At 32.7% G+C, this 21802-nt stretch overlaps 1 protein-coding gene across 1 annotated transcript in view; it reads left to right on the top strand.

Annotated features, from left to right (window-relative positions):
- The window catches only part of LOC143919699 (uncharacterized), a 492686-nt gene that overhangs the window by 344008 nt on the left and 126876 nt on the right, over nucleotides 1-21802 (top strand). The gene's annotated exons all lie outside the window — the stretch shown is intronic.

Raw genomic sequence — 21802 nt, 5'->3', positions numbered from 1 at the left:
AAAATTTAACCACTTAATCGCCACGCGTTTGTAGAAACCGATTTGATTATTTTATTATACATATGTGTTGAGTGCCAACCCTTGACACTATGTCCTTCTTGAATATATCACAAACTAACGAAAAATATTGACTTTTTTCAATTTCATTAGTATCATAGGATATTTATAGATGTCACTGTGAGGAAACCAAAATTAATTTCGAGTCATAGCCTTAAATTCAAAGGAGCACGCACCGGTGCGCTTATGGCGATGAAGTGGTCAATAAGACAAGCCTTAAGTTGACCACTGATTTGAGATTTGTTTGTCGTAGCTCTTTCTCATACATACAATCGGTCTGTTGATCCTATTGACAAATATCGTAGCTAGAAACCTCACGAAAGACACATACATACGTACGTATACAGTGAAATGTTATAATAATAGAAGTGGCTTTAGGCGTCATATTGTTGTCAAGTGAGGAATGTCCACAGACCTTTTCAAATAATTTTGGCGTTAGTCGTATTTGATGACTGGTGCTCTCGACATATGTCCGATAAAAACTTATCTGTTTGTTTATATTACTCGCAAGATGGGCAAGTGCATCGTTAAAAATTGCACAATGCATTCGAAAACACACAATAATCAACATGGGATGCATTTTTATAATTAAATTGATCATTTAAGTAATATATTACTCAATTAACATCGTAGTTTGACAGTTTTTAAAAGTATGGCAATCGCCCGCATTCTACATAAAATTTCAGGGGTGGCACAACAAAAAAGTAAAAATATTTTTAAATAAATGTAAAAACATTTCTCTTGTTGGCGCCGGATACTCAATTATATTAATAACCAATTATTTAAGTTTAATTAATATAAACATCGTTCATTTTATATTATACATATTTTTGTTGACACTATACATTACACGTTAATTTAAGAGTTCCTAAAGACAGACAAATGCAAAAAAAAAGTGGATAAAAATAATCCGCCAACTGAGAAAAGAAACAGATTGGTCATCAATGCCTAACACCACCATATACTCAAATTGTACATAAATAAATGTATATCAAATAAAACTTTAATTTCTGTAGTGAATATGTGATGACCCTGATTGTATTCCGTACATTATAACGTAGTTGTGGAGACGTACCGCGCATTATTGACACAATTTATTTATTCGTAATTTTATTATATATTATTATAACATTTCTCTGTGCGTATATGCTGACAAATCTCCCTGTCAGTGGGCACCTTTACAACAGGACGTTGTCACAAATCAATGAGTAATTGTTACAGATAATCAAAAAAAAAAAAATCGCATAGCATTCGTAACAATGACATTATTGAAAGGTAGTCTGCAATTAAATTCCTATGCAATTGACATTGATAAGTACATACATAATAAGTATTCTAAACTGGAGCGTATGATACGACCTTCGATCGAAGAGTAATTTCCCCGTACGTGTGTCACGTACGCTGCTGAAAATCGATACTTCGATGTCATCATAACGCAATGGTGACATCGATCGCTGACTCAATATTACATTATATGTAGTACATGCTTAAGTCCATTATGTGGTACATGATTGTTATAATGCTAAAATAAATTGAGAAACGCTACATAAGTGGTTGAATCTATGTATGAACGATGCTCATCTTAAGAGTCGCCTGTCTTTCTATCTCTCTAAAAGGAGCATAGTATTTTTAAAACGACTTTGAAACATTAGTATTCTTTTTGTATTTCGGTTGAGGACGTTTCGTGGGATTTCAGTGCACGTAAAAAACTTTGGGAAATCCATCGTTAGTCATTAAAGACGATTGCGATGATGCGCTTAAAGTAAAGGTTTGTTTAAATCTAGCATCGATTTGGGGCCGTACTTGAAAGCCACGTGTCTGGAGTATATAATGCTTATTGAATTATTGTATAGGTAATTTAAACCAAAATAAATTGATTTTAACTGATTTTTTGCATTTCAAAAAAATGGGTATCAGAAAAGCCTCGATGTAGATTATTTGATTTTGGGAGGCCATGAGACCGCCCGTGCTGCTATATTAATGTACTGAGCCACTTAAAGACTGTTATTCAGTAACCAATCTGATATGAAAAATTAAACTAGGTTTTGTTTATTTTCTATTGAATACACGTATTTAGAATTTTTTGATGAATTTATTAAGTCTATATTATGTATTTTTTAAAATAGGCTTCAAAATTTTAAGTGAAAATACATACAAAGATCCACTTCGTAGTTTAGAAATGTAATATTATATTATATATGTATGAAAGGGAGGAAAACATTTGGTTTTAAATAGCTTAAAATGTGCAACAAAAATTTAAGTGGTTTTTTTTTAAAGAAAATTTGAAAGACAGAAATTCAATTCACTGAAAGACAGTTATTCAGTAACCAATCTGATATGAAAAATTAAACTAGGTTTTGTTAATTTTGTTTCATTTTCTATTGAATACACGTATTAAGAATTTTTTGATGAATTTAATTAAGTCTATATTATGTATTATTTAAAACAGGCTTCAAAATTTTAATTGAAAATACATACAAAGATCCGCTTCGTAGTTCAGAAATGTAATATTATATTATATATGTATGAAAGAGAGGAAAACATTTGGTTTTAAATTGCTTAAAAAATGTGCAGCAAAAATTTAAGTAGTTTTTTTTTAATAAAGCAAATTTAAGTTAACTAAATATAAATCTTACCATTGATGACACTTTACATTTCCGTATTATCCAAGTACATACATATACATTGTTATATGGAAGCGAGGAAGTTTGGAATTATTATACGACACAACAGATGTTCTCTTGCAAAAAAAAAGTCGTACGTGTGAAAACAATCTTGCATTATAGAGCAAAAAACAAGGTCGCAACTGTCACTTTCTTCTGCCGCTACGATTCATTATATTTTATTGACAGTTAAACAGGAAATTTAACACGCCGTAACGATTATACATATTAAAATCATTACGAAACGTGCACACTTTAATCGTAAGTAGATCACACACAATGTCTGTCACGATCTGATACCAGAATAAACGCTTCTCGGTGTAAAAATCTTCAAAGAAATTAAAATTACGCAGATTTGCATAGCGAAATGATGCAACGTTCACTCAACACTTTTTCGTATAAATATGTAATACTTTTTTTACATCGCGAATTAATTCACGTCACGAACGGTTGATTTTCATAATCTTCAAAACGGGCTATATAAATTCAAGTGCTCGACTATAATACGTAGAAAGCACGTGCAGGGACTCTCAACTGTTGTGGAATGAACGATACGAAAAGTACCACCATTAAAAACAACGGGCTTAGATTCCTATTTATGTCCCTTGTCGCAAAAGAAAATCGGCAATAAATTTGAATGAAGTGCTTCCATTACGAATTTTAGTATAATACACATACTTATTCAATGAGCTGTCTTATATGGAAGATTAATGATGATTGTAATTTAGATTATAAATAGAATGAATGTCTGAATATTATATTGATGCCAACAATTGACGAATTTAAGTATTTGCTTGTACACATAGTTCGATTAACATACAATATATTTTACAATTAAACTGCAATAGATTATCATATGATCATACGAATACATTTAACTGGTGATATTCTTTAATTTGAGATGTTTGCTTGTGCTACATAGAAATGAGAAGGTGCATTGTTGACATGAAAAAAATGTTTTTTTTAGCGCAGTTTCGTTACAATAGTATTCTTCTTATAATTTTAAACCATTGATAACACCGTTCGACAAATGACGACTTTTTTTAGTTCAGAGACGAGATATGACTTTTCTCATAGATATATGACCAGTGAACACGAATCTGGTAATAAAAAAATGTTGATTGGCTCGAGATTCGGAGATATGTGTTTTTTAAATCGCGCGATTTTTCTAAAGATTGATGTTGTTCGGCCGATGTCTCAAAATTTGTCAATTTCCTGTTCAAAATGAATATTGGAATCTATAGTTGGATATTTTATCTTTCATTTGTAGTACTTTTCAGCTTTCAAATCTCTCTAATTAGTCGTCCAGTTCAATTTATAAAACAAAAGTACGTATTTTCACTGTTCTGGCCATACTATTTTTTGTTTTCGTTTAAAAGGGTTAATTTGAAGTGTGCTGAATTTTAAATCAGAAAAAATGCGAGTTAAAAGCTCGTACTAGTATTTACTCGTATTTACACGAATCTGAATTGAATTAATAGGGATAATATATTAAATTGTCTTTATATGAGAATTAAATAAAATTCCATTTAGAAAAATCATATTTCGACTATTCCCGATTATGATAATTTTTGTTATTAATCCTAACTAATCATTTTTTATTACCAGATTCGTGTTTACTGGACATAGATCTATAAGAAAAGTCATATCTCGTCTCTGAACCATTTTTCGTGTCGAACAATGTAATTTGAGTGCATTTTGTTTTTAAATAAAAAAAATGCTACTTCGCTTGAAGAAGAGGATATGATTTGTCAATAATGACTTATGACGTGAAACTTGGACACTCATTGTAAAAATATAACAACTTCAATGCACCTAGAGATATTTCTGGAACTTTATATGCTTGGTATATATAACGAAAATGGTCATTTGGATGGGTAGAGACATAGTAGAACTTGTGCAAATATTTGAAGCGATAATAGGTGGTTCATGTGGATAGAAAAATTGACAGAATGATAGGTACACAAATGGACAAAAGATTGGTGGATACGGCAAGGAAATTTTATGAATAAACGCTGCACAAGACAAAGAGGAATGGAATCCTGCTAGAGAGGTCTCATCCAGTAGCGGATTGTAAACTAATATAACACATAAGCCCTTTCAAAGCCAAAGCACAGTGGAACCATTCAATACGTTTGAAATTCCACACGTATTCTTCGTGCGCCGGGTTTGAATGGGTCCCGCGCGTCGAAGTCTCTCGAGCGCTTTGTGTATTCAAGGCGAATTTTCCGACGAATTCTCACTCACATAGAGACAAAAAGTGCATGTTGGCATGCGATGCACGTCGTCCTGCAGTTTTCGCTTAGAATGTTGCAGCACGAAACGCGGTCAGCGTCTCTGGTGTCATTCCTTGCCGACTTAATGCTAATTGGCACTGATGGGCACGGTTGCACGCTCAATTCAATATGCATCGTGCAATCCGAGATAGATCGCCTCTCGCCTGTCGTCTCAAAATCTATAGCGATTGTCAATTGTAAAGGCCACACCGGCTCATTCTCCTAAGGACTACATACAACATCTTAAACATCGACAAATTCGAAGGCTTTTCAACATATAATGAACGATAACAGTTAATTCGCATCACAGATGTATTTGAGCTTAAATTACATCTGCGATTTAATTCTAAAAGATTCAAAATCAAATCGGAATAATTAGACATTGTATTTATTGTTCGTATTTAACATTTGATCCTTTTAGAATTATAACACAGAAATTTATGTAAACTAAATTGAACCTCAATGTTCATTTGTATCTTAAATTCATACTTGTTTATCTAATTGATATACAATTCATTTAATTTAACTACTTATAAACACGTTGAAAAAAAAAGCAACGACCTCGGAGTAATCATTATTTACAGTGATCAAAATTATCATTTTTGTAATTTCAAATGCCGACTGCTTCGATTGCTCACTACATATTATACAGCTAGTTTAAAAATTATGTATGTATATGTAATATATCGTGAATAACATCGTTGCCTTATGGTGGAAAATAAATTGGGATGAGACGTAAATTAATCGCCTATTCGTTTATAAAATTTATATACAATGTCTTTTTACTTAGAAATGAATAATATGAAAGTAATGAGCAGTGGTAGATGTGATAAACAATCATTAAACGATTTAATTGACTGGAAAGAAATTTGATAATTGAGGTTCTGCACCAGTAGTGGTCGTGCACGATCGATCAATTATACAAAAGCAATGTCAAGGTTTCAAAACAATGATTATACGGGGCCATAGTTCGCTTTGGTGACCACTACTACCTTAAATAAAAAAATAAATACGCACACACACACACACAATTAAAAGTCGATCGAAACAAAGAACGCGCTTTGACCTGAATGTTCGTTCGTTGTGCAAGTGGTTAACGTTGCCGCGCACTCTCAACCACTTCTTATCTCTGCATTGTCATTTATGGTAAGTACTTGTATGCATGTTTATCACATCATGGAGCCGAACATGGCCCGACCTCCAGATAGAAGTAAGGAGCACAGGACGAGGGCCAGCAGGAAAAAGAATAGGGCTAAAGTTGCGGCTAGCAGTCGGCAGATGCAACGAGCTCTCCTGGCTGCTGCTAATCGTCCTGCTAGACGTCTTTCTCCAGCTACTCCGAGTGTAAATTGGGCTTCTGGACGAAGTTGGCCATTCTGAAATCAATAAAAATATATAAATCATTTATAATGTTGATTTCATAAGGAATATATTTTGTCGGTCATGTAAAAAGTAAGTTAGGGCGAAAACACACTGAGTGGTATGAAACGCTGTGACCGTAGACAGTGGGTCTTTCCCAAACCGAATTTGGGTGTAGTTGCACGTGCAGAGTGCGCGTCTGGTTCACTGCATCGAAAGTCAAAAGATCGAAAAGCAAAAATCGAAAATCGAAAGACCCAAGTATCTTTTAATCAAAATACAGCTTTTTTCAATACAGATGGGTTCAAAATATATCTTATTAATCATTTTATACATCAACATAAAAAAGTTTTAGTCCTATAGCATGTTTTTGACTATTTTTGTATTAAAAAATAACGACAAGCATCGAACATTGGTAAAGCCAACAGGCGACTGCATGACTCAATAGCCACGCGCCAAAAGTGACTAAAACAGTAGCTTGCGAAATTAAAGCTGCTTCTTTCTCTCGCATTGATTCATCGATTAACAAGAATATGCAAGAGACTTATCGCTACCGCCTTTAAAATGTATAAATGTATTTTTTTTACAATGTACCCCTTTTCTAAATCATACAAAATATATTAATTGTAGTTCATTCTAGGAATAAAAGAAATATAGACTTTGAAAACCACATAGTTATTACGAAAGACGTAAACATTGGGGCACTTTCATACCCCACTTCGGTGAGGGAGGGTTAAATATGGGATTCAGCGTTATCGATCACTGCCAAGCAAGGATAAAATATCACCAAAAGCACTCCAGGGGGTGATTTTTTGGACTGTGTATCATGTATACCATGTATGCTAGGGGTGCTGCGATTTTTTCGTATGCTTAACAGTATCTAAAAATAATCACGTACCACGTACCAATCAGTGTGTTTTCGTCCTTAAGCTCTTATTGATACATTGTTTGTATTAAACTGGACTTCAATGGGGTGAGTATCGGAATATAAATATTTTGAATTGTACAAACGCATAATATTCTAATTTAAAATGAGAAAGTGTCGAAGGAGAAGGGATTAAAAATTCCCATTCTACTAATTGCATGATCTACCTATATTTCTATTTTTTGGCGATAGCAGGATTAATGAGTTATTTTATGTACACAATGCGACATTTTAAAATAAAAGTTGTCCAATTAAAGACACGATTGAATAAAAGTGACGCAACGCGGTGTCACCGATTCGAGATAAGATCACCACCATACCGGGAATCGGTTCTCACGACACCGGATGTTCCACGAATGGGGGTAACCAGCTCGATATGGAAACTAGCGAGAAAGTCGTTCGCATGGTCCTATGGATGTTGAAGGATTGTGCAACGATATACATACATATGTATAATCGAGTGCGTAAGTCAAAATTCGCGACGGCAAACAATTTTTGACGTTTCGAAAAAACCAGAACGGATGGTTTCACTTTTTTTTATTGTCACCGTTGCAAATTTGAATTTTCGATTTGAGGTTCAAGTTTTTCGCAGGTACATATGTATATGTATATACATAGATGTGTAGGTGGTCGGGAAATGCCTCCAATGGAAAGTTAATTGGTGTTTCTCGAGGACTTGGAGTATTGTTTGCGATTTTATATATGTATGTTCGTATCTGCAACAGATATTTAGAAATTTTAAATTCTTATGCATTGTTTAGATTTTCTGTTGTTTTTTACTTTATCTGTGTACGTAGTAACAATAGATGAAGTTTTGTGATTATGTGAAAATTCGAACTTGAGATTTTGACTGATTCAAACTCGGAATCGATCACTAATCACGTTTTCATGATCTAGAAAAAATAATACGTAGTAACAATAGATGATCATCAATTTTGTGATCATGCGAAAATTTGAACTCGAGATTTTGACTAATTCCAAATCATAATCGATCACTGATCACGATTTCATGATCTAGAAAAAGTGTGTGTGTGTGTGTGTCTGTGTATTTTGGGGATTTTTTGAACATCGTTAGTCTTATCGAACTGAAACTTAGTATCGGTTACTGAAATTCTTATCGACACGGCGCAAATTTTTGTCAAGTTGACCGGAAATGGTACCTCCCCTTATAAGTGTCCTCTTTTTTTAAGTTTCTGAATTCAATTATCTCACAAAGTAGTACTTTTGCTCTAAAAAATCGAGATTTTTCTCAGAAACCTTTTGGTTTAAACTGAAATTTCATATCTAAAAGTTTAAGAAGCAGTTTACTCTTGATCAATTATTCTTCTTTGATTTTTCTTTTCTTGAAAAATTAAGTATAATTATTGTATTAATGTGTTGAAAAAAAAGTGGGATTTTTTCCTCTTAGAAAAATGTATTATCTATGTACTAACCTAAAGTTGATAATATTTCGGTCAGAATTCGTAACCCGAGAGTAGTATTTTTTTTTAAAACAATATTTCATTATTTTATTTCCTTGATATTAAACGTGAATAATATTTATAATGATTTTAAGTAATAAAACATTTTGAACAAAATCCGACAACGGGAAGTAGAACTTTTATCTTGTGTAAATTTCCCTACATTTCTGCTCAATTTGTGTCGAAAATTTTCTTATAACCGGTATGTCTGAATGTGTATGTATGATCAATTATCAAATTTTGTTTTGTGATCTTCTTATATTCCTCAAATACATAGATAAAGTCATGGGTTGATCACATCCGAATTTTTTTATTAAAGATTTTGAAACTTGAGTACTTTTAACTATGCATGTATACAATAGATCACAAGTGTTAGTAGGCAGAGTATTTTAATAACCTTCCCTAAAGAAAATGGAAGCTTCATATTCAATATTTGCAAAGACACAAACTTGAACAAGTTTCAGTTACCTTCGGAATAAATAAACATAAATATAGTAGGTTTATAGTGCATTGGATCACATGATGTGTGTTGTGGCCGGGATCCTTTCCCATGTGGACGCACAGAATGCAGTTGATTTATTTCGAAGGCAGAAGTTGCGAAAGCCAGCGTTGGATTGAAGCGTGACACACTTTGACCAACTCTGCGTTTTTCTATTGCAAAACGATTTGCCACATCTGAATCGGCAGCAATGGACATGTGCTCTACTAAAAAAAACACTCAGACACGCCTAGGTGCAACATGGGACCAATTACCCCACACTAATTGCTACTCCCCCTTCAACTTCTTATTTTATTTCGTTGCACAATGCTTACATACATATATATACACCTACATACATACATATTTCAAATAAACATATGGTTCTATTTTGAGAAATGTCCATCTATGATGAATGGCTCAAAATCTGAAATTTGCTAATATGATATCAGAATAGTGGGTGTACGTGACGAGACAGAATGTTAAATTACAGAAAACACAAATACCGGAAGGCAAAGATCGAAAATCGAAAGATCTTAAGTCGAAAGATCAAAAAAAAAATGGTGCGTGGTAAACGGTACATACTCACTTAATTTGCGCGAGCAGGATATAACAGGAACAAGAGGAACAGGCTTTTCCTCCCGTATTCTGGGCGCGCACATTAATACGGGAGGAAAAGCCTGTTCCTCTTGTTCCTGTTGTATCCTGCTCACGCAAATTAAGTGAGTATGTACGTGAGTATGTACCGTTTACTATGCACCATTTTTTTTTGATCTTTCGACTTGAGATCTTTCGATTTTCGATCTTTGCCTTCCGATATTTGCGATTTCTGTCATTTTACATTCTGTCTCGTCACGTAGACCGCAGAATAGTATATACCTACAAATGATAAAAAAAATTGACAAATCATTTTTATAACTCATACTAAATGTTCAATATAATGAAATTTTTTTACGACAGTTTATTGTTTTACAAGTTATATTCGCGAGTCGTTGATGTTTGACAGTCAACTTCATGCGTTCCTCGTAAATTATAATATTTTACAATCAGTATTGTTACTTCGAGTAGAAAAATTGAGTTGAATATAAAATGTTTAGTAAGTTCAACAAAGCCAAATTGTTTTTTTTTTTTAATTTAATAATCAAAAAAAGAAAGATGGGGGCGCCTTGCAGCGCCCCTTGTTTATGGCGCCCCTAGGCACGTGTCTAGTCTGAGCCGACCCTGGTCCTTAAACTAATTTTGCAGTAAATACTACATATATACATATATATAAAAATATATACATACATATATTAAGTACTGTATAAAAATATACACATATGTCACAGAAAGAGTGTAAAGCTGGAATCAGTATACACTGACTAGTAAGTGTATGCATCATCAAAATCACCCAGTAACACGGGAGAATGAAAAGGTTTACTTGTTAATTCATACACTAGCTACCCGTACGCAGTAAATGTTTACGAAAATAATAACGATTTCACATTCTTAACAAATATGTACATATATAATCGGCATATGATGGATTACACTAAAAACGAAAACAATGTGACATTATATCGATGAACATAGTATTAGTGACCAAAATAAAATGTAACCTAACCAAACCTAAAATCGTAAGTAATGCCTAAATCGTAAATAACCTAAACTAAAATCGTAAATAACTTAATTGTAAAACTTCTACAATGGATTTAGCTTTGTTAATTATTGTCTATTTCATATCAATTCAACAATAATTTAGTTATTTTTATATTAAGGGCACAAAATTCACTGAAACCACCAAAATTTCATTCGTTAGCAGATATACTAGTGCACAGCAGAAAGTGCATGAATTTGCGCGTCAGTGTATACTGTGTCTAGTAAGAGTATCTGCCGAATCTAAGTAAGTAAGTCGTAAGCTTTAGCTAAAAACCAAAGCTAGTGTACATACACACTCACTAGTCAGTGTATACTGATTCAAGATTTGACACTTTTACTGAAAATTTAATATATACATAATTTTATTTACATATATCACAAGAATGGCTCGTAATAGTGCGTAAATTGAAACTCAAAGTCAAAGACAACGTGACATAAGCGAGTCGACAATGTCACTTCCCGACACAGACCGTTACTCAACGTAGGCGCAGCAGAGTTTGATTGCGTCTCGGGATTCGACATAAAACATACAAACCAGCGTTAATAAATAAGTAATGCGTAACGTCAGATGTTTAATATATGTTTTTAAATGTAATTAGAAAGCGGTGATCTTGCACGTTTGTCCGATTGCGACATGGGAGCCGTCACAGTTGCGATACACCCCGAATTCGCCATTGCTCTCTGACGGATCGTGACGCAATTCACAATTGCGCTCTTGTTCCGAAAGATTCTGCCAGAAAGATATCGCTCTTTTCTCTCCTGACTACCCAAATGCCATTGCTTCTAGGTTTCTACTGATATATAATCCGCTGCAAGCCTGTTGAAATCGCGTGATGACTTTAGTGTTTTGCCGTTGGTGACTCGTCGTAATAATAATGCATAGATTTGACCCAGTATAGATCCTTGTGGATCCTAACAAACGTAATGTTACTATGATCTACGTATATCTATAAATTATTTCTTAAAGCATATCTTCTAATATGCAGTACATTTTTAATGATTCGTCTACATTTTTAATGATTTATTGGCTGAATCTTCGTATCTATTTATGTATATCTAGCTGAACCCGGCATTCGTTGCAAAGCCAGAATAAGGCATGCAATTCCCGTTCCCATTCCCGTTCCCGTTCCCGTTTCAAGTGATGGTTGTAACTCTACTAACGTCTCTAAACCAACTGGTAACGTGGTTACCAATGAACACATTTTCTTGACTACACAATGGCGCTTCAAACTTTCGCGTCGATAAAATTACGAATATTATTACAAAGAGGTTTTTTCCCGTTTTTTTTTCACAGTAAGTTCCATCGTAATCGGTTGAGTGTTTAGGAGCATATACGAGAGAGACAGATAGACATACAGACAGGGATTTTTAAACCTGTTATCTCTGACAATGTTAAAATTTTTCATAAAAAAGCATGCATTTTAAGTCATATCGTTATTTCCGGAGGTTTTCTTCGAAACAGACATGTATTTACATATGTAAGTATTTACATTCAATTATTTCTTTTGAATTTATTTCCTTTTTACAACAAAAAACAGGATAAATCCCCGCTTTTCTTTGTTTCTCCATATTCTTAGGGTGACTGTGTATATATCTGTCAAAGAAAATGTAAAAAAATAAAAGAGAAAAGAGTTCACAAGTGAATTCATTTCATCATAAAAAAGTATTTTTTCATAAATGTTTCTACATATCGAATAAAAACGATCGCTGTCGATATTTTTGTATTGTATGCAAATCTACAGTTATCAATTTGTCCAAATTTGCTTTATATTCATACATACTTGCATAGTATATATGTATACATATACTATCACGAATAAATATAGAGCATAGATTACGAAAAATATTATGTTAAAAGACTATTTATTCAAACTTTAATTCGACCGAGAAACGCCTTACTATATACTAGTGGTTTTACCCGGCTTCGCTCGGTATTTGTAATATTAAAAACCGCTTAAACATAGTAGTAAAAATTTTATTATTTTTTTTTATTAAATTGAATTTCACGGATTCTGCGAACCAACAATAGTTACATAAAAAGTCTCTTTCGAAATTATATATTACATATTACAAATAAATATTACATTACTTTAAGATGTGTACATAGATATATTTCATTATACATATTTAGTATTTATTTTGAAAACAAAGGATATAAGCGTTTAAAAATGTTCTTTTTGTTATTATTTACATATGTGTACAAAAAAGATATAAATGGTCAATCACTCTGTATAAATCTCAACATTGATCTCATGATCGGCCGCAATCGGCAATAATTTACATGAAAGGACATGTAGAATAGTTATCCATTTAACTTAAACGGGCATTTGATTGTTAAACATACCAAGTCATTAATCGCACGCGAACAATACGCAATAAGAATACGTAATCCTTTATTTATTAACTCGTGTCACGAAGTAATGCCCTTCGTGACATAACATTTTTGTATTCGAATAGATTTTTTCCCCCACTATATTCATGTATGGTCATCGCACTCCCGTCGAATTCGACCAAAAAGGAGACCACTCAAAGCATTCGAGGAAAACACACTTAAAAATGCTAATTTGAACGGTTCATATTTATGTAAATCATACTAACAAAACGTGCACTCATCTTTTGTGCTCGAAAAAGGGGTGAAAATTTCCGCATTCTGTATAATATATGTAAAAATAAGCAACTGAATATCAGAACACGGACGTTTTTCTTTAGTACAAGCTTTTTTGTTTAGTATTACATTATTTTTTAATATATTAAGTTGGCATAATTCCAATGACTATGATATTATGACGAGTGCTCTCAAACATACATATGTACATACGTATAGGGATATTTTAAATATTTAAATGCGATTCATATCGCTATTTGAAATTAGCAGTTTCGAGAACATTTTGACATTGTGGAAACGTCAATATCGATGACCGTGATCATCCAATGTAAATATTATTACTACTTATTGATTATAGTTATTATTTTGGTATTTCCTATAATTCTACTACAAATTAAAAATACGTCGTGCCGAATTCCAGTGACATTGTAAATACAAAATCATTAAAAATCGCTTTGAATGTGACGTATTTCGAAGCAGTTTTACATCCATTATAAATTACCCGGCGTTGCCCGGGAGAGTGTAGTTAAGTTCCGAAACTCATAAAATGTTATATTGTTGTCTAAATTAGAGCGAAATATATCTAATAGTATACCAAATGTATTTAATGGTTTGAAATAAAAAAAACTGTGGATTTGCATAAATAACACTGAGCAACAAAAAATCACGTTTTTGAGTTACCAGAGCGGAGACCAGCCAATCTTTACTAAGTTTGACCCGCTGAATTGGAATATGATATTGATTTTTGTTGGTAGGTGATCGTTTACGAGATATGAGCATTTTAAAAAATCCGTGATTTTTACAGTTTTTTAGCTTATAAAACTGTAAAAATCACGGATTTTTTAAAATGCTCATATCTCGTAAACGATCACCTACCAACAAAAATCAATATCATATTCCAATTCAGCGGGTCAAACTTAGTAAAGATTGGCTGGTCTCCGCTCTGGTAACTCAAAAACGTGATTTTTTGTTGCTCAGTGTTATTTATGCAAATCCACAGTTTTTTTTATTTCAAACCATTAAATACATTTGGTATACTATTAGATATATTTCGCTCTAATTTAGACAACAATATAACATTTTATGAGTCCAATTCAACGGGTAAAACTTAGTAAAGATTGGCTGGTCTCCGCTCTGGTATTTTTTTTTGTTGCTCAGTGTAATTAAACAAACATGCTATACATATGTATGTATATTCATACATGTTGATATTTATTTTGCGGTTTAATTGCGAAAGTGCCTCGTTTTATATTGATCGATAGTACATTGACCGTTCGAGTTGTTGGTTTTGCTTTTACCTGTACAAATTTGCTTTAATTTAAAGTTGGTTTGCAAATATTTGTACAAATTATGAAGATCACATAAATTCAGGATCAATAGATCTACTTGAAAATGTTTTATCTAACGGTAAAAAATTCGCATAACTTTAATAGAAACCGATCAAAGTTAAATCTTGAATTTTCACAACACACTTCATTTGTATCATATTCTATTTATACGTATACGGTTCGATTAATAGTATCTAGTATAATAATATACGTTTTCTGAGAATTGAATTGCGTATGGGAAAAAATGAAAAGCGCGTACTCACATTCACCAAATGCGGAAAAGCTCAGATCGGTTAAGGCGTACGCAATATTTGCAATTGCCAAACAATTTTGCAACATGTCAGCCCTTTGGCACGAAACTGGCTCAAAAGTGGGAGATTCGACCACTCCAATGATCATGGAAGTATGTGGGACGTGTGTCGAATGTCGCAATGTTAGATATGTATTTTCTTAGCAATTAAACCTTCGCTCGAACGGTGCAAAAAAGCGACCGGCTTTCCCAATACGACACGACGCACGTGAAAAGCATACTGTATACTTTTTTCGGGCAATGAAATTCAAAATTAATAACCAAGACCCCATTGACTATGAATGTCATGATAAAATTGAATCATCAGGAATGTGATTAAATAATTCAATCAATTTTTATAAGCAGCTGTAGATTACCTATACATGCGGTAGAGCTGAATACGTATGCACATACATTTTATAAAGTATTGAAAAATTCCATTCATCTAATAATTTTACCTAAGATTGTATGCAAAAATTAATTCATAGCACAAATTGTAGGAAATACAGGTATTCCTCGACTTACGATGGAGATACGTTCCTGAACGAATCCGTCGTAAGTCGAGGAATATATTTATATATTTTTTTTCGGTGATTTTACTTACTTTTATTAATACAGTAATTCAAATGAATTCATATTTTAATTTAAAAAAAATTAAACATCTACATCATCCGTACTTATTAATTATAAATTATACATCCTCATCACTAGTCACCGGAGCCTGAGGGGGTCGTGTATTGTTCAAAGGTTGTAAATGCATTGTTAAAGGTTTGCCGAACAATGGATAGCACTGTGACTATCCTACCTCTACTCATCAATTATCACATAAGTACAATCCATTTCTTCATCTTCAGTTTGAGATACAGTCGTATGAGTTTTTTTGAAAAATGTGTCTAATTTTGTTTGAACAGTATCCTGTTTTTTTTCTCTATATATTTTTTGGTAGCATGCGAGATTTTCTTGAATCCTGGGGTTCACATTTGAAAATCTTTCACTGTCTGGGTCCATCATTATTTTAGATTTGATTGACAAGGACCCTTTAACGGCTTTACGATTTTTTCTTTATCTTTTAAAATAGTGGAGACCGTTGAATGTGACAATTTCAAATTATTTGCCAAGCCCATAACTTTTTTACCACTATCATATTATTTTATCACTTCAAGTTTCATTTCTAGGTCTATCACCTTTCTCTTTTTTTTGACAAGAGTTTCTTTATCAGTCATTATCACGTTTCTTTATCACACATAATAAATGTTCTTATAAATAAAAATTTGAGCACTAATCAACACGAAATTGAGAAAATAAACACCCTAAAACAATAACGAACAGTTATGTAACAAACAGTAACGACCGTATGATTTTGTTACCGTCGTGCGACTTGTGACGAATCTCAAAAGAATGAGTCATAACTTAATTTTTAAAACTACTGCGATGTTTTATTTCTTCCGAAAGAAAATTCCCCGTTTTCATAACTCACATCTGCTTGAGATTTATCAATAAATTTTTGAAAAATAATTAATTAATAAAAAATAGAACCACATACATAGCTATTACGAAAAACGTAATAATTTGTATATAAAATTATTATTTTGAATAAAAATACCAATAATTTTATTTTACTACCGCCATCTATGTTTAAAACTAAAAACTAAATAAACGTCAGACACTTTTCAGAAATTAAAATTTCAAACGCGTCTTAGACGATATTTTTGCACCATCGTAATGGCGGAGGATCCATTAACTTATATTGATGACAAAATATGAAAGCGATCGGATAAGAGGCAAATTTTTTTCACAATTATAATCGTAAGTGAAGCTAAAAGGAGGTTTGTAAAAAAATGGCACCAATGATGCACATTATTGTAACAATTGAAGTGATCGATTTCGAAAAGTTAGATTTCTTTTGTCTAGCCGTGGTGAAGTCTAACCCCGATTTCTTTGTACACGTTCGGCCCGCGGGGTTTACAAAAGCGAAAAAAATAAAAGAAATACATAATATTGTGTATATATGTACACATCGACGAGGAAAAGTGTATCAATGTTGCCCGAGGCTTTTGCTGGATAACTTGCATACGAATAATTCTCAAGAATGCGGTCAACTGTACGTACGTATAATGTTATATGTATTATTAAACATAGTAGTAGTACTACGCACGAAACGTTCTCTCCCCCTCGATCAGGTCGAGAAAAAAACAGCCATAAGTATGTACATAGGTACATATAATAATAAAGATAGCGAGTTTGCGAAATTTCTGTTTACGGTTTCGTGTGTGGACTGTGGACTTGCGAAACGAAGGCTTTATCTCGCTCGGTTGGGAATGCATTAAAACCCTTTCGGTTCGAATGATTGATTTTCCTTTTACATGTGATGAAATGTGTTTTAAACCTTTTTTTTGCGCTTGGCTTTAGACGTGTTTGCAGAATGGGATAAGAAGTACTGAAGATTTATTGCGTAGTGTTATGTATTTTTAATGTTAATTTTAGATTTGTAAGTGTGTAATTTAAATTTAATAACTATTATGTTTATATTTTTATTGCCTTATAATTTCAAGTAAAAAAACCTGTTCCATAAAATATTAACTATGGAAAAATCCCCTTAAATTACGGGTATGTATGTATATACCATATTATTAAACGAGTGAATCTTATACAGTACATATATATGTACATATATATATATATTTGTCACTTTTTTTTCTTGGAAACTAGACTAACGATTTTGCCGAAACATTTCATTTCACCTACATTTCTCTGGTCTGAAATTCCAATGAAATAGATCTTGACTTTGGGAAAACTTATTCTATGAGGTGAAATTAGCCGATTCAACTGGTAAATTATTACTAGAATGAAATATTAGTCAAGATTTAACTATAAACTGAAACATATCTTACAATTCGAATATAATATTATTCAAAACAATTATATACTCGTTGCCTCGTTGGACGTAGTCTTCCAGATATTGAATGTTTATAAAGAAACGCTATCTATCCAAAGAAGTGTGTTCTAATTAATTAAAATATATACATATAATACATATTGATCTCAACGTCTTCTCAAGTAAATTCGCGGTGAGAACATTAAAAGTAAAAACTATACACCGAATAGTGCGAAAGAAAAATTGCGCACATATAAAAAAAAATAGTATCTATTTTAGCATCGAGCTGTTTAGTTTTTCAGCTTGTTCAATCATTGATTATCATAGCTTAAAATTTCCCCATTACAAGTTGCGTTACTTACTGGACATCAACATACATATAGGTATTTCATAGACAAGCGAAATTTTTTAACGATCACATTGCACAAAGATTTAACTTAAGTCGAAGCATACTTAGCGAAGATATTTCAAAACGGAAATTTCTGCGTTATCAAGACTTGCGTTACTAAATAGACAACTAACAATATTTTGTAATTTTTCAATAAAAAAATTAAAGATTCAATTTGGATTGAATTTTTTTTTATAATGCACTAACAAGACATGTCCGGGCTTCGTCTAACGTTCCTCTGGCGGTTGAAATGTCAAAAAAAAAACTTTCGAAGGTCTCCAGCCCCTTCTAAAACGCGATTAGTATAGTTCATATATAGTATACTGAAAACTATGGATTTTTAATTTTTCTCAATACAAATGGGTTCAATATATATCTTATTAATCATTTTATACATCAACATAAAAAAGTTTTGGTCATATAGCATGTTTTTGACTATTTTTGTATTAAAAAATAATGACAAGCATCGACACGCAAACGCACATGGGTAAGACCAACAGGCGACTGAATGACTCAACAGCCACGCGCCAAAAGCGAAGAAAACAATACCTTACGAAAATAAAGTTGTCTCTTTCTATCGCATTGATTCATCGATCAACAAGAATATGCAAGCGAACAGTCAAACATAACTTATCGCTACCATCTTTGAATCATACTTTGGAATGTAGAAATGTATAAATGTATTTTTTTACGATGTACCTCTTTTCTAAATCATACAAAATCTATTAAAATCAATTTCTTGTAGTTCATTCTAGGAATGCTATAAATATAGGGTGTATAACTTTGAAAAACACATACATAGTTATTACGAAAAACGTAAAAATTGGGGCACTTGCATACCCCACATCGGTGAGGGAGGGTTAAAAAAGAATGTAGCATCAATGAGTCGTCGCCTGACAGAAAGATTGTTAAAGGATAGGATTTTTAAAATATCTGGAAATAGGTACTAAAAATAATATTATATGTACTAAAGCTGGTGACTGTAAGTTAAAAGTTTGTATAACGAACAAAGTGTCTATATATTTTATATTTATGTTTCATCGTTTATAGAAAAGCATGTGAAGCATTTGGGAACCAAACAACCACAGTCGCATGCGTCCCTCAACTTTGACAAGTGAGAAAAAGCGAATTGGAATAGAAACGTTCAAAAGCCAAAGTGCCAACATCAATAATGTGTGATGCAACTAGCCTTGAATCTGGTTTCGTCTTCTTCTTCTCCTCGCCAAAACACACACTCATATTTTACATATAAGCGTATACATATACATACATATATGCATATATGATATTAAGGCTGTATAATATGTGTGTATATGCGGGTTAACATTACATTCCGCAGGGGATTGTTGCGTTATTTTCAATTTTTCGGTAAACAAGTTGGCCAACGTTCGAAATTCGCGCCTCTCGTTTCGTTGTTTTCAAGAATGCAATCATTTGCATTTTTTTTATTTATATAATACGTCTATAAAAATATGAGTGGCGACCCTATTTCAAAACCCATCATACTTAGGCGTTTCGACAGTGCGAAAATCGATTAATTGGATAATAATTAAACTGAAAATCACGCAACATATATTTGTATAAAATCAAACAACATATTCGTGCTATGCTGTTTTATTTTCTGATGCTAAATATTTAAATAAAATACTACTTTTCTGTTACAAAAATATACGTATGATTTATTTCGTTCGAAAATTTATTGAATGGTTTTGTTACAAATAGATTTTTTATTTAAAAAAATGCATCGCAACTACACTGAATTGTACATATTTGCATGTTATTTTAATGGTAATTTAAATCAGTATAAATTGAAAAACATATAATGTAACTTCGACTAGGTACTATGAAATATTGGTAAACGTGCAGTTTGATTAAAAATTGAAAATTTACAGTACTAAATTTAGATCCATAATTGCATTGATTTATAGTATATGTATATACCTAAATATACATTTATTATATATAATATAAAAAAAATTGTATATTTTATTTTAAAAGCGTTCAATGGATGTAAACCAAATTTTACAGTTATCAATAATTAGAATATCGAAATATCGAAAATATTTTAGAACCTATGGAATATTTATGTAAATATTATAGATTCCATTTGCTGATACATCAAGTATGTGACTGAACATATACACACTAAAAAATAAAGCCAGCAGTATGGCTCGGTAGTTGGGCTTTTGCCTAGCACCGAGAGGTCACCGGATTCGATCCCGTGAGTTGACCTCAATTGAAAAGAATTAATTCTGAGTATATTATCTGTAATGCTGCTGGTCAGACTTGGATATTTGTGACTCCAAGTCGATTGTTTCCTATCAGAGTTTGCTAATTTTTCTGATTTAAAAGGGTATTGGGTTTTGTAAATTAAACATACATTTTTGCTTACGCCACGCGATGTAAAAATACGTACTTTTCATATTATCCGATTCCCGATTCCGATTTCGACTTCAATCTTGACTTCGGGTTTTATAATTTTACTATTATTTTTTATTGCATAATTTAATTGGCATAACCGATTGCCGATTACTGTTTCAGTTCCGATTCCGATTAATTATTACTATTCACATTTTAAATCATGTATTAATCCGAAAGCACCCGTTGAAATTTCAACTGCCATAACACTAGTATTTTAATAACCGCCCAGATTTTGCGCGAGTTAAGGGCTGAGGACAACCCTCTACCATTATACTCAACTATCACAAATTCGTCACTTGTATGACACCATCATTGTCACATGATGTGTAATTAATATTAAGAATAAAACGACCAACCAGTAGAGATAAGTCATACCTAATTTTATGAGTAATACCATTGATTTGTGATACACCTAATTTAATGAATAGCACTATTGATTTGTACCACACCTCACGCACTGACTAACGGAAATTATACGACACGCGTCTTCAACACATTCATATAAAGAATATATAAACCATTCCTGTTACAATACAGTTAGTCTGTAATCAGCTCTTGCACTGAATATTATAATAAATTCTTATTTTTATTCAAACCGTTCGTCTGCAATTCTTTATTCCAGCAACGATAGACGCTCTCGTAATCGTCGTGAGAATCGAATAGATTTGTGCCAAAACCCAAAAGGCACTAATTACGCCATTCCTCATTGATAATACGCGCTTCAATTCTTCCAATTCTTTTATTCCAATTTCCGTATCCGAACACCATTCATATAGATATGTATGTATTTCCGTAGATGCCAAGCATATCTCACGCACGATTTGAACCGTTTGCGCAACACCACTTTGCTCTCGCTTTCATTAACAAACACACGCATATTACATATGTATGTATATACATATGTACAGATAATGCGGATATTTTCCCCGAATCAGTCCGGGTCAGGAAGAGAAATCGATCTGTCGCAAAAATGGTCCGGTTCGAAGCGACAGCAGCAGCAGCAGCAGCCACGTGAGTTACATCAGCGAAAGCGAATTGAC

Source organism: Arctopsyche grandis, chromosome 12 (assembly GCF_051622035.1).
Source record: "Arctopsyche grandis isolate Sample6627 chromosome 12, ASM5162203v2, whole genome shotgun sequence".
In the NCBI taxonomy this organism is placed as follows: domain Eukaryota; kingdom Metazoa; phylum Arthropoda; class Insecta; order Trichoptera; family Hydropsychidae; genus Arctopsyche; species Arctopsyche grandis.
Note: the sequence above shows the minus strand (reverse complement) of the source record. Positions and strands in the feature narration are given on the sequence as shown.